The sequence below is a fragment of the Protobothrops mucrosquamatus genome, unplaced genomic scaffold (assembly GCF_001527695.2).
Source record: "Protobothrops mucrosquamatus isolate PMUCROS unplaced genomic scaffold, P.Mucros_1.0 scaffold581, whole genome shotgun sequence".
NCBI classification, from domain to species: Eukaryota; Metazoa; Chordata; class Lepidosauria; order Squamata; family Viperidae; genus Protobothrops; species Protobothrops mucrosquamatus.
Window position 1 is genome coordinate 230,507 of NW_015386881.1, and position 14,502 is coordinate 245,008.

Sequence of the window (14,502 nt, forward strand, 5' to 3'; positions counted from 1 at the left end):
GGAACAATCAAACAACAGATAAGATTAGCACTGGGTAATCATAGAAAAGCATTAGGATTGAAGGGACACAATGCTGCTGATTTAAATTATGAGTACAGCTGGCCAGATTAGGGAGTACTGTACAGATCTGGCTGAATAGTATACACAGCATTTTTGTTCAAGAGAACGGCTGAACGACTCAAGTTGAGCATCAAGGGAGCTGTTTTTGCCCTCATAAAAACACCAACATCTAAAACAGTGACCAGTGTGCCTAATGGCAAACAACCCATGGTGAGGGATAAACTAGATTTTACAACAGACTACTCTTATATGTGAGTTCATTTGCTGTTAGATTCATATAAGATAGGAACCAGGGCATTTGAAACATAATAAACAGGATGTCTCTTTTTTCCCATCTATTACTGTCTAAAACAGCGGTTCTCAACCTGTGGGTCGCGACCCCATTTGGGGTCGAACGACCATTTCACAGGGGTCACCAAACAACGCAGTCCGCCATTTTTCCCCCTTTTCCTTAGTTGTGCTACTCCCTCTTATTCTATTGGCTTTTGAAAGCCAATAGAATAGATTCTATTCAAGAGACTCTATTCTATTGGCGTTCGAAAGCCAATAGAATCTATTGGTGTTCGAAAGCCAATAGAATAGACTCTCTTGAATAGAGCCTAATTCTATTGGCTTTCAAAAGCCAATAGGAATTGTCCAGGCTGTCTCTGCCCTGCTGAGCCCGCCAAAAGTCCCAGTCTGCAAACGGTGCTGCAAGTTGTCTGCAGCTAAGGCGAGCTTTCTGGACGTTTCCACCCCTCCCTGCTGAGCAACTACTAAGTGTAAGTAAAAGAGGGCCAGGGATGGGAGGTGGGAGGCCGGCAGGCGCAGGGAGGGTTGCTGGCGCGCATGGGGCCCAGCGGGTGCCTTACCTCCCTTGGGCTGGGCCAGCTGGTGGCCCAGCTGGTGGTCACCCTGCGCCCTCGCTGCCGCGTGCCATGGCTGCCCAGGAGTGCCTGGGTCTGCCTGCCGCCGCACCGAACGTGCGGTGGCCAAGGTAAGGCTAGCGGAGAAGCGGCGGGGGCAGGGAGGGTTGCTGGCGCGCGTGGCCCGGCGGGTGCCTTGCCTTGGGCTGGGCCAGCTGGTGGCCCAGCCAGTGGTCAGCCTGCGACCTCGCTGCCGCATGCCATGGCCACCCAGGAGCGCCTGGGTCTGCCTGCCGCCACACCGAATGTGCGGTGGCCAAGGTAAGGCTAGCGGAGCAGCAGCGGGCGCAGGGAGGGTTGCTGGCGTGCGTGGGGCCCGGCGGGTGCCTTACCTCCCTTGGGCTGGTCCAGCTGGTGGCCCAGCCGGTGGTCGGCCTGCGCCGTCGCTGCCGCTTGCCAGCTATGCCTCGGCCGGTGCAGGGGGCGGCACCACGCATGCGCGGTGCTCCCAGGCCGAGGCGGTTGCTGGGCGATGGCCTGAGTCCACCCTTGGCCTGCCCAGCGTGCACTCCAGCCGCAGGAGAGGAGGCGAAGCGTGCGTGCCTCCTCCTGCCCCGCCCGCAGGGCAGCGGTGGGCGCAGGAAGGGTTGCTGGCGCGCGTGGGGCCCGGAGGGTGCCTTACCTCCCTTGGGCTGGGCCAGCTGGTGGCCCAGCCAGTGGTCGGCCTGCGCCGTCACTGCTGCTTGCCAGCTACGCCTCAGCCAGCGCAGGGGGAGGCACCACGCATGCGCGGTGCTCCCAGGCTGAGGCGGTAGCTGGGCGACAGCCTGTGTCCACCCTCGGCCTGCCCAGCATGCGCTCCAGCCGCAGGAGAGGAGGCGGAGCGTGCACGCTCCCTCCTGCCCCGCCCGCAGGAAAATACAGGTAGTCCTCGACTTATGACCACATGGTTGGGGGTCGCGGCATTAGGAAGGTTAAGAACCACTGGTCTAAAATGAGTCACTCGGTTATTTCTTTTAAATTAATTTGGCATAACCCACTGTGTAATGCTATGTACGTGTATTTGTCTAATGCACGGGTCGGCAACCCGCGGCTTTGGAGCCGCATGCTGCTCTTTCAGCCTTCTCCTGCAGCTCCAGGCTCCAGTCCTCCTCTACCATTTGCAGAGAGAAAGACAGAGACAGAGAAAAGCACTTGTGCTTCTCTCTTCTCTCTCTCTGTCTCTCTCTCTCTCATGCGGACTTGCCCTCTCTCCCGGGGCTCCTGATTGGCCCTGCACCTGGGTGCCCCGCCCCCTGGGAGAAGTGCAGCCAGGAAGTCCCTTTTCTGGGCTGGCCCTGTCCGAGGCGCATGTGGCCAGGCAGCCCCAGGATCCCCCCTGGGAGGGGCCCGCCGGAGCCTCCACTGAGCAGGCCAGCTCTCCCACAAGCCGCAGCCCCAGGAAAGGGGTCTGCCCCATTTAGGATCGGGCTCCCTTCGGATTTTCCCCCAAAGTCCTGCGCTTCCCCTGAAGCCCATCGGGAGATGGGAAGGGAGGCAGCGGCAGCTGCTCTCTCAAGGGACCTCTCGCCAGCCCGGTGGATCCACTGGGGGACCCCCGCCCAGGAAAGGGAGGTAGGCAATGAGCGCCGGATCCCCCATGAGGGAAGCTTGCTCCGTCCTTTCCTTTTGGACACTGTTTCTGAAAAGGGGGGGACCCAATTGGAGCAGGAGGACCCCTCCCCAGCCCATCCTCACCACACCTGCCAGGGTCCTGCGGCTTCCCGGGAGCCTGGCTCAGGGCTGAGGGGGGAGGAAGCTGGGCACTGTAGGAGCCCCAGAGCCCTGGAGGTAAGAAGGGCCACCTGGAATTATCGGTGCATGTTGGGAGGGTCCTCTCCTTGGGGCAGGGGGACCTGAGAGTCCGGCTCCCCCACAGCCCGGTGCTGGGCTTCCCCCTGAGTATCCTGCAGGCTGCTTTGCAGGGGGGCTGCGGTGGGGTCCCCAGATCAGCACGGCAGGGAATTGGGTCTTCTGTAAGACCCCAGGGTGTCTCTTTCTGATTCTGCTCAGTTCTGGGTCTTTGCTCCAAAGGGAGCCCGGCTGAGCAACTTTGGGTGTCTTCCAAGGGGGGCTGGCTGTGCCGCTTACTGGTCAGAGCTGGAGGGTCGACCCCCACCCTGCCGAGGGGCTCCACAGAGCCCAGCCGTGTCCTGAGATGGAGCCCCCGACTAAACCAGGAAGAGAGAGCAAGAAAAGAGCTTTGGGTTCTGCTTCCTCCCCCCACAGGGAATTTGGATTGTGGCAGATGTGAACTGGCCTCAGGGGAGCGATGGACGCTAAGAGGTAACCCCCTAAGTTATCCCGTAAAAGAGAGAGAGAGGAGAGAGAGAGAAAGAGAGGGAGAGAGAGAGAGAAAAAGAGGGAGAGGAAAGAGAGAGAGAGAGAAAGAGAAAGGGAGAGAGAGAGAGAGGAAAGAAAGGGAGAGGAAAAAAGAGAAAGAGAGATGGAGAGGAGAGGGGGGAGAGGAAAGAGAAAGAGAGGAAAGAGAGAGAGGAAAGAAAGGAAAGAGGGAGGGAGGGAGAGGAAGGAGAGGGAGAGGGAGAGGAAAGAGAGAGGGAGAGAGGAAAGAGAGAGAGAAAGGAGAGAGGGAGAGGAAAGAGAAAATATGAATATATGTTCTTACTGGACTTTTAGTAAAGAACGTTTAATGAAATATTTTGATTTTTTTTAATTAAGAGATGAGGTATGGGGATAATTATGCTGTATTTAAAGATGGTAGATAAGCTACTAAAATTGTTTTCACCTGTTGGGATGAAGGAGAAAGTTCATTGATTTCATAAATGCAATACACTATAGTTTTTTTTATACATGGCATAAAGGTAAAAAACGATATATGCAGTGTTATCTTCATTTTAGATGTCAAAAGAGTTTTGTGGCTCCCAGTGTTTTCTGTGAGAAATGGGTCCGAGTGGCTCTTTGAGTGTTTAAGGTTGCCGACCCCTGGTCTAATGCAAGTAGTAATTCGTCTGTGATGATGCGGTTGTGGTGCGCACACATGAGCAGGTTTTGGTATAGATATACATGTACTGCCATAATTACAAATTTGCAAAAGACATTGAATGAATACACTTATATGTAACTATAATGGAATGTGTGGATGACCTTGGGGGGACAAGAAAAAGAGATACTATCTAGGAAACAGACAAGAGACAAGGGAGCCCCCAAGGGCTTCTTAATAATTGAGAAAGAAACTTAGGAAGGACTTGTCCTAATTCATCCAATGGTTAAAAGTAATAGAAGGAAGTTTGTATCTTCAGACTTGCAGGATTCTGTTAATGCAGCCTTACGATAAAGTAGATTTAGCTGATCTAGTCGTATTTACCATCTGATACACCCAGAGTGCTGATAATAACTTACTTTATTAAATGTGATTACTTAAAGTAGAATGTGTGGTCTGACTGCCTGAGAAACATTGTGTTTTAAAAATGCATCTTAAAGAATTGTTAAGGCAATACCTGCAGAGCTGAATTTTTGCTAGACAACCATAAATGCAAGCTATCTCTGTGTTTCAACTTCAAATGATATGTAAATCTATTATCAATTGAGCCACTTTGGTAGATAAGGAAATATATAATAGGTACTTCTCAAAATGGCTGTAGCCATTCATTGCTATCATTCTTGAAGTTTTCCTTCCTTCCTGAAGGCACACACTTTTATAAGTCATATAATGTACAATCTGGGTTTCATTCTTAGGAACATGGCATCCAAAAACTCCATGTAGCACCCCTGTAGCCTTGTGAGAACTCAGTCTCATGCTGCCTGGATGAGGTGGCAGAGCAACCACATTCTGACAGCAATCTCATTTTGCCTGGGTCAAGGAGATTAAAAATGGGACGAAGGCCATACTCCATGATGAATTGAAAACTTGCCCATTCACTACTATCAAAGTGAAGCTCATTCTTTATAAAAGAAAAAGAATCACACAAATCCATTTATCATTTTAAGGGGTCACAGCATCACAATGTTTAAAAACCCCTGCCATAACCTTTACAGAGTGAGGAAAGGAGGATGTTAATCTCTAACTGGGACTATGACAACGTTACTAAAACATGCCTCTTTAAAGCCACCTTTATACTAAGGCTGTGTTTTGAAGTATAGGTGAAGGCAACATAAATCTCAGATAATTTCTTTCCCCTTTTCTTTCCTTTTTTTTTAAAAAAACTCTTTCATTGTTTGATTTATTCTTTGTTCTAGAAATAAAAGATACTTTAAAGGAAAAGAAATACTTCATATCTGTGCACTGGTGATTTCTATAAGTGTAAAAAGTTTGAGGGCCAGACATTTGCAAATAATGTTGCTTTATTTGAAGAGAATAATGATATAATCTTTAATAACTATTTAGTTATAATGTGCCATTAAGTCAGTCTCACCTCTTAGCAACCACACAGGTAGGCCTTCTCCAGAATTATCTGCTCCCAACCTGGACCTTCAACTCTTCCAACAGCCATATAAACAAGTCTGTTTGCCTTGCTGCTGGTCATCTTTCTTCTACTTTTCCTAACATTATAGATTTGTTAAGAGGTCTTTGTATACTGTGTGAAAAATATTATAAACATTTGCACGTCAAGTGAAAACTCTGGATTGATTTGTTCTGTGATCTATTTTGTTGCTTTTCTTGGCTATTCATGATATCCTCAGGAGTTTTCTCCAACTCCAAAGTTCAAAAGCCTCAATATTCTTTCTATCTTGCTTCTTCAAAGTCTAACGTCTATAATGTGCCACAGGGAAAAAAACAATTTCCTGTGTGATTCTGATCTTTAAAAATATAGACAAGACACAGCATTTGAATATCTTTTAACGAAGTGTCCATTGCTACACTACTATTAATTTGCTGCTTATTTCCTGACTGCTGGTTCTTTTACTGTAGACAGTGGATTATAAAAAACAGAACCTGTCCAGCACTTCAATATTATCAGCCCTTTGAGGTTGCCCAGATGAGAAAACAGACTCCATAAGAACACTATAACTGTATTTTATTGAATTATACCATAGTAACAGAAACTTGTAAGTCTGACTACATTTTCCTTCCCTCCCTTTTATACCACAGGCAGTCAGACAGAGCCAATCTAAGTATTTTTCTAATACTTCTTGTTTCTAGGGCTCAAGGTCTGCTTCTACACATTGTGTTTTTGCAATTTTTCTGAATAATTTCATCATCTACATGACTTTCTATATCTTCATTGTCACTTCTGAGGCTAGGTTTCTGGACCCATTGTTTGTAGTTTCCTCTTCTTTATATGTAATCTCAGTTCCATATTTTTAATGTGTCCCTTGACTTTCATTAGTAGAGCTTCTGGATCACTTTCATTTTTAGCTACCAGGTAGCTACCATTTTTAGCTACCATTAGCATAGTACAGGTTATTGATGTTTCTTCCTCCTTTTAAAACCATGTGCATATTCTTCTAATCTAGACTTCCTCAATATATATTCAGCATATAGTTGAATGAGTAAGGAGAGAGTATAACTTTAATACAAATACAGTTTAATACAGCAATAGTTGTACTGCAAGCAATAGTTCATTGCACTTTTCTTCTTATAACATATATTGGCCATTGCCAAAAAACGAAAATTAAATATTTCCATATTTACCTTTAAGGTAAATCACAATCATAAATAAAGCCTACCCAAAAAACAGGTCATAATTAGAACTGTGTTCTGTTGACTTGCTCTTTTTATAACAAGTGATTACGGAGAATCTGTAAATTATTGGTATTTCTTTCCAACCTGTTTGAGACTTCACAATTATTAATTTCATGCTCACAGAGATCAAGTCTTAATTCTTCTGCTTAGAAAAGATGATTACCTAGTGATTAGCTTTCCAGTGATTAGCTTTCAAGAACAAGAAGTCACTTTCTGTGTAACATTTATGCACCATAATAGAGAGCTAGATGTTTCATGGTGGCATAGTGATTAGAATGCAATACTTCAGCTGACTGCCGGCTGCCAGCAGTTTGATTCTCACTGACTCAGGGTTGACTCAGCCTTCCATCCTTCCGAGGTCGGTAAAATGAGGACCCAGATTGTTGGGGGCAATAGGCTGACTCTGTAAACCACTTAGAGAAGGCCGTAAAGCATGTGAAGTGGTATATAAGTCTAAATACTATTGCTATTGCTATTAAGTACATTGATCATGGATATTCTGGTGAGACTACTATTGAATACAAAAGTTATTATGCTGATGATGACAATGATACAAAAGGATTCTGATTTTAAACAATTTTTTTTTAAATGTTAAGACAAATGAAGTAAGGAGGTTTTGGTATGTACTGGATGACATAAAACTGATAATGAGGAAAACATGCTCAGTTAAGGACCCATCTACATACTGTTCCCTCTTTTTCTAGAGGGAAGATGTTCCATTCACCATGTATGTCCACTAATCACATTTATCTCATTCTCCACAGATAAGATAGTTAAAAGTCTTTAGGTATTCTGTGTGGAAGCGATATTTCCATTTTATGCCAGCACAAAACATTTTGTGTGGACAATCTAGGCTTTAGATGACACAGTCAGGATTGGCAATCAGTTTGGATCCCATTGATCCAGAAGTTTTGGGATGAGATCTCGTCTTCCCTCCATTCACTGGGCTCTGCTCTGGTTCCGTAGCATTATTTGGGTTGTGAGGGAATCCTGGATTTCATAGCCACTTTCTTTCTAGTTTACTTTTTGTTTTCTATTGAATAGATTGACTATGCAACCCAAACCACTTAAGGTTACTACAAAGATACAATTTGTGTTCTTGAATGTTCATTCCATGTGTGGCCTGCTGAGGAGTGGTCCAGAGAATCTTTCTGTGAACATTGGGTTAGAAGGTGGATAGATTCTTTGTATTATCAATAATCTGGCTGCAAGGCAAACAGACCTAATGTCAGCTGCCACCTCATACTTGCACTTCGCAACCATTCAGTATCAGCTGCCTTGAACTCTACGGGGGCTGGATGGGAGGGGACAGGCTTTGAGGAAAAAAAACTTCACCATATGTCTCTGAGATGGACTTCAAGCACAATCAACTGGGAATGGAATGCAGTTGCATACCAAACCTATGCCTGAAGTGACCTCTTTGAAAATAACGTATTTGAATTTGATTGTCAACGCTGCAACGAATTTGGCTGAAGCCATTTCTGCTTCATTTTCGGTTGCCACACTATGGGAGGGGGGATATGTGCTTTTAAGGTTAGACAAAACAATAAATTGTCCTGTGGGAACCAAGGTCATTGCTGCCTGAGTTTTGGCAGGCTGAGTAGGTTATTGTGGAATGTGATTTATGACATAGTGCTGGGGTGGGAAGTTCAACTTTGCAACATTGTAAACTTTGAAAGGGAACTTCAGTCTTGGTTTCACTTTTGATCGTGCCAATACTTTGTAGCCAATAAATATGTTCTTTAAGTAAACCTCTTGCCTTGGAGTTTTGTTTTTACTGGTCTCATCTATTGGAACCATGACATTAAACCAAGACTCCAAAAAATTTTAAAACATGGAGTCCTGAGCCCTGGTCACCTACCTAAACTTTTGGGAGGACGACAAAGACTCAGTGAAGACATCAAGATGGAAAAGAAGGGGGAATTGGCCACTAGCCTTGGTGTGATGGCAGCAGATGGAATGCAGGCTACAGCCCAGGTGGAGAGTGCAGCCCCTGCAGCTGGAGCAAGACCGAAAGCCTGAGAGATCCCACCGGAGAGGCTGATGCAGCAGGAAGGAGCACTGACCCTCAGAGGGATTTGGTGATTGGATGCTGCCCTGCCACAGAGAAGCACCTTTAAGGCTGCAGAAGCTGAATTCCTATTATCTCGTCCCATGGATCTCGCTCGCCTGTGCTGAGAAAGGTGAAGTGGCTGGCCATTAGGGTGACTCAGGGGAATGGAGGTACCTGACTGCCATCCACAGTCATTCCATCGAACGCTTGAGGGAGAAGTTTGATCGACTCGAGATGGGGGAAGTAGAACCGATTACTCACCAAGTGATCTCCAGTGGATGAGATGACAGGTCCCCAAAAGTGTCCACTCCCCACGGCAAAGCCCCTGTCCCATAGTGGTGGCTCGTGCCGCCTCCCCGCTGCCTAGACCAGCCTTAACATTAAGCCCAGTGCATTGGCAGAGCCCTGACCATTATCTACACCCTGCCAGCCTAGGACCCCAGCCAAGGGCTTTCCCGGGATGGCCCCTTCCGCGACCCTAACACCAGCGGCCAGGCATATAGCAAGCTTTCTGGTGGCAGCGACCTGTGGACCAACCCCCAATAAGCCCACATTTGATGGGGATCCCCAAGAAGTTGTCCTTCTTCCTGAATCAAGTGTGGGCTCACATGAATCGTTATGCCCATGCTTATCTGGATGGGGTCGAAATGCTTGATGCCGTGGCAGCGAACTTAGAAGGGGAAGCGGCCAAGTGCGTGACTGGCCTACATGACGAGCAGGCACCAGAGCTGTGGGACATCAATCTGTTTATGCGTGAGCTGAGAGCCAGATTCGAAGACGAATCCCAAGCCCTACAAGCTGAAAAGGACATCCACAATTTGAAGCAGAGGGGCTGGCCAGCGAAAGAATACGTAAGAGAATTCTGAAAGGTGGCTGGGCAGTGGCCTGAATGATCACTGATACACCACTTCAAAGCCGATTTGGACCATGATTTATTCCAAGCCTGCACCTACAGAGTGATTCCTGACCAACTTCATGAATGCTACCACCTGGCTATAAGCTTAGACATCAAACTGGACTGCTACCAAAGACCGACAGCATCAGTTCAAACTTATGATAGCTACACTATTTTATCTTCTGAGTTGTGTATGAATCAAAAAAGTGCATTCTTTATATGGATGAATATTGCTTAATTCCAGAGCCTTCTGTAAGCATTTCTTTCTCAGTTCTTATAGAATGAACTTCTGCTCAAATCTTCCACCCTGGAACAGGGAATGCAAAACAAAGAATACAAAACAAAGGATTCATGCCAGACTGACTTTTCCCTCAGCAGAATGTCTAAATAAGTACTTTATTCCTATTCATTGAATGCCCCATTAATTTAGCTGCCACATAAGAATATTTTCCTTTCTATGAGGAACTCAGAGTAGGGAGTTGCCACTGTTATCTTTCAGTGATGATATACAGTCATTGGGATGAGCTATAATGACTACAGAAGGAATAAGAAATCCCATATCTTTCAGTTATATTCTTTCTATCTGTTTCATGGTCTGCTTTTTATTCATCCCTGATCTTCTGAGCTTTGCAGTACTGCTCATAAGTACATGAGTGAACAGAAAGGATGAACAGTTTTTCAAAACAATCTAATAATCTCAAGGAACTTCAAAATGAGTCTCTGTTTTAAGCAACAGGAAATTGTATGGCATCCTGTGGTACCTTTATGTGGTGCAATTTAATATTACGTTGAAAAAATAATTTGAAGTGCTTCTTTCTGGCAATCTTTCCTCTGTTATCTCCCCCATTGGGGGGGAGCAAGGGGGAAGCCTGATTCTTCTTGCTAATAGGAGACAGGATGAGCCTTCAAACAAAAGTCATCTTGTACACAGACAATTTTGGTTTGCAAATCTCATTCAGCTTTGTAGCACACCAGGGGTTCTCAGGATCAAGTCACTATCTCTGGCAGTTCTGAGAAGATGAAAAAAGATAGCCAATATTTACTACCATAAAGTCAGAGGAAGAGCTACAGAAACATGATCAATCAATAATTTTTATAGCATCACAATAAGAAAAAAAAGATAGCATACAGCACTGGGGATTCCATGCTAATTTACAGGAACAGATAGAAGACAAAATACAGTAGATGAAATGCTGCAGGTTTGCCTTTGGAGAATGACCTCTACTTGCGAAAGAATAATTCCAAAGAATTATTACATCGGGGCTATTACATCAGTTCCTAATTTCAAAAATGCAGATATTAAAACAATACTTCTACTCAATATGTTCATATTAAGAATATCTCAATTTGTTATTCTGAATGTGCAGGAAATTAGAATATATGTTTATTTCAGTTGCAAACCAGGGATACATTCTATGTCAACATATACTTCAGGAATGTCTGCAGATTACGGTTAAGAAAGTGTAAATGGTAGCAACAGTGATATAATTGAAATTGCACCCAGTTGTTTTATGCAACACACATTAAAAAGCAACCAGAACTTCTATTGACTCATTGTGATTGCTATCTTCTTGATACAAGATCATGGTTGTCTCAAAGGTGCTTTTCAAAAGGCAACTGGACTTTCTTGGGTTTTTCCTTGAAAACATTTCACTTTTCATCTTTCTTCAGTTCAGACTGAATGGTGGGGAACGAAAGGATTTATATTCTTTACAGTCATCTGGTTGTTAGCTCTCTGAGAGTCATTGAGGCCACTTGGGGATTTATCTGTATGCTCAGGGTCACCTGAATCAGAGTGCAAATGGGTGGGGAACCTTCTTGGGACTGCTGAAACAATCCTATGTTCTTGATTATATCCTGGCATAGATGTAAGTAGTATTGGAAGAAAAGACACCTATACACAGGGATGGATCAACTTTTTGATATCTAGGAACCTTGTTGTAGGTATAACTAAAGGCTGCATTTGGAATGCTTATGCAAAATGGGTGATGTCAGCATTTCCCAAATATATTTACTTTGAGTTTGGAGTTGTTTGTATTATACACATTATCTTAAGCTCTTTTAGGCCAAGCTTCATTTGTTTATCAGTTTTAATCCCATCATGGCAAGAAATCAAACCATTAATTATTGGTACCATAATTCAAAATAGCTCCTGTAACTTCAAAACAGAACTACAATATGTGCTCATGGTCTTGTGATGTACAGAAAAGTAGAGCTGATTTTGAACAAATTATGAAAAAAAAATCTAGCTTCCATTCATCCAGGACTTAAGAATCTATTGAGCCTCAAGTAAAGAAATTTTATTAGGAAATTGATATCTAGGAACCTTTTGCACATGTCTAGAGAAAGAGATGAGTAGCATCAAATGCATGCTGCCTGGGAAATTCTGGGAACTGGAGTCCATATACTTTAAAATTGCCAAGATTAAGAAACACTGCTACTTTTTAAATTAATCTTTATTTTCATTGTACTTTATGTTATAATAAACTTCAATAAAACTTCAAACAAAAGAGAGAGAGAAACACTGTAGAATTTTCTTGGTATCTATAGACATGACCCTTGTTTCTTGAAATTGCTTCAACTATATGAGGGAAAAAAACAGTATTAATTTATTTTTAGAAGATAAAGCAGAGATCAGCTAAAACATTACACTAGACTGACAGTATAACAAATTATTATATTTGGTGGTCTGCTTCCTGGATATGCATGATCTGTATCACTCTTTCAAGAAATACATTGTTATATTTTAGAAATAAATATTTTGTTCAAGCTGTCAAAGCATAGTTCAGAATGCATTAAGATTTAATTTTTCCCCTTTTAAAGTTGCTTTATTTATTATCTTTTATACAAGTTAATAATCTAGTTATTTCTCCATAAGAGTGCAAGAGTGCATGTATTTCATTTAGGGAGAATATACAATGAATAGATTGATATCATTTTATTGTTTACTCCAAAAGACAACAAAGACTTTTTTTCAAAGCATCAGACACCCTTTAATCTCCCTTTTCTAATTTTCATGTCATGTATCATGTTAGAGATTAAAGCAAAAGAAATAGATTGTGTTTGCCTTCCATTTGCTCCAAATTAAGATTACCACAATCATGTGGCTGTAGCTCTTCCCCCATATGAAGGACTTCTATAAATGTCACATCATCTGCAATGTGTATAGTATATTGTCAACCTTGCATATGTACAGCAATATCAAAATTTTGCGCACTTCATGCAACTATAATGGAAAGCTTATGCAAATATATATATATGTTAGTCTTTAAGATGCAATAGGACTTTTGGGCTGTTTTTAATTTAATATTTTTTCTATAGCATAAAATGCTCTCCTGCTACCATTTTATCCTCCAGCTGGGACTGGTAAAATTGCTGTTGGAAAAGGCAGTGCTTTTGGAAGAGTTTGCTTCTTTGTTCATAAAAGACACTGACACAATTTTTTCTAAGCAAAACAAAGCTTTCAAATAAAGAGCCAGATACAGTATTTTATCCAATACAATATCTTTTGATAGGAGATGGCTTTAAAAACACTGCGGTATATCAAGGTAGGATGGCCATCATTATATGCAGTGTAAGGTTTAAGGACAGATCTGCAATTACAAAATACAATCCAGAGTTTGATGTCTTTGGTAAATGATCTCACACATACAAAGATTCTGGTGTGTATTTACACATGTGATAAATGTCACCCAGACATTTGAGCATGCATAAAGGGTTTTTCCATAGCTTCATTATCCATAATTTCATTATCCATGGTTGTTCGACTGGAAGGGACACACACCTACAAATAATCAGGATATATATTATATTATATTATATTATATTATATTATATTATTATATTATATTATATTATATTATATTATATTATATTATATTATATTATATTATATTATATTATATTATATTATATTATATTATATTATATTTATTATATTATATTATATTATATTATATTATTATATTATATTATATTATATTATATTATATTATATTATATTATATTATATTATATTATATTATATTATATTATATTATATTATATTATATTATATTATATTATATTATTATATTATATTATATTATATTATATTATATTATATTATATTATTTACATTATATTAATTATTATACTATACTATACTATACTATACTATACTATACTATACTATACTATACTATACTATACTATACTATACTATACTATACTATACTATACTATACTATATTATAATATTATCCCACCTTTATTATTTTTACAAATAATTCAAAGTAGTGTACATATTCAACACATTCCTCCTCCTGTATAACAATATACTATTGCCAAGCATGAAGACAGTGCTTCTACCTACCATTTTTGTTTATAACAGCTAATTTAAAACCAAATGACATTCTAGTTCTTAAGATCTATATCAAGATCCGAAAGTAATCTCCTTATGCTCATGGACTCCAATTTTTCTTTACAAAGAATCTCTCTTCATGCATTGGCTCAACAGAATTTAATCTAAAGTATACTTTTACCTATACATCTGTCTTTCTGAGAGCAATTTTGCATTGCAGACTAAGCTGCTTTCTTCCATGTTGATCCCAACTATTTCCTAAGCAAACTTCAGGATTACAATGAGTTTGCAATAGGCTATACTAAGGCATCTTTTATGTAACTTAGAATAGAATATTTCCATCTATATTTCCCATTATTCGCTAATAACCTGTTTTAAATTAAAAATAAAGTGACAAAGTTCTCAATTACTGCAATATGTGTTCCCTTTATACATGAGTCTTCTGAAACTAAGCCAGCTAACATATTATTTTAAAATATTTTATCGTTAATACTGAATAAATGGGATTTTTCTCTTGATTGATTAAATCCTTACCTGGGATCTTAAAAAAATGGGCCAAGTGTAAGTAAAACTAATATCATGTGTGTCTGTAGGTAGACATATAACTTTGCCTTATCTAATATT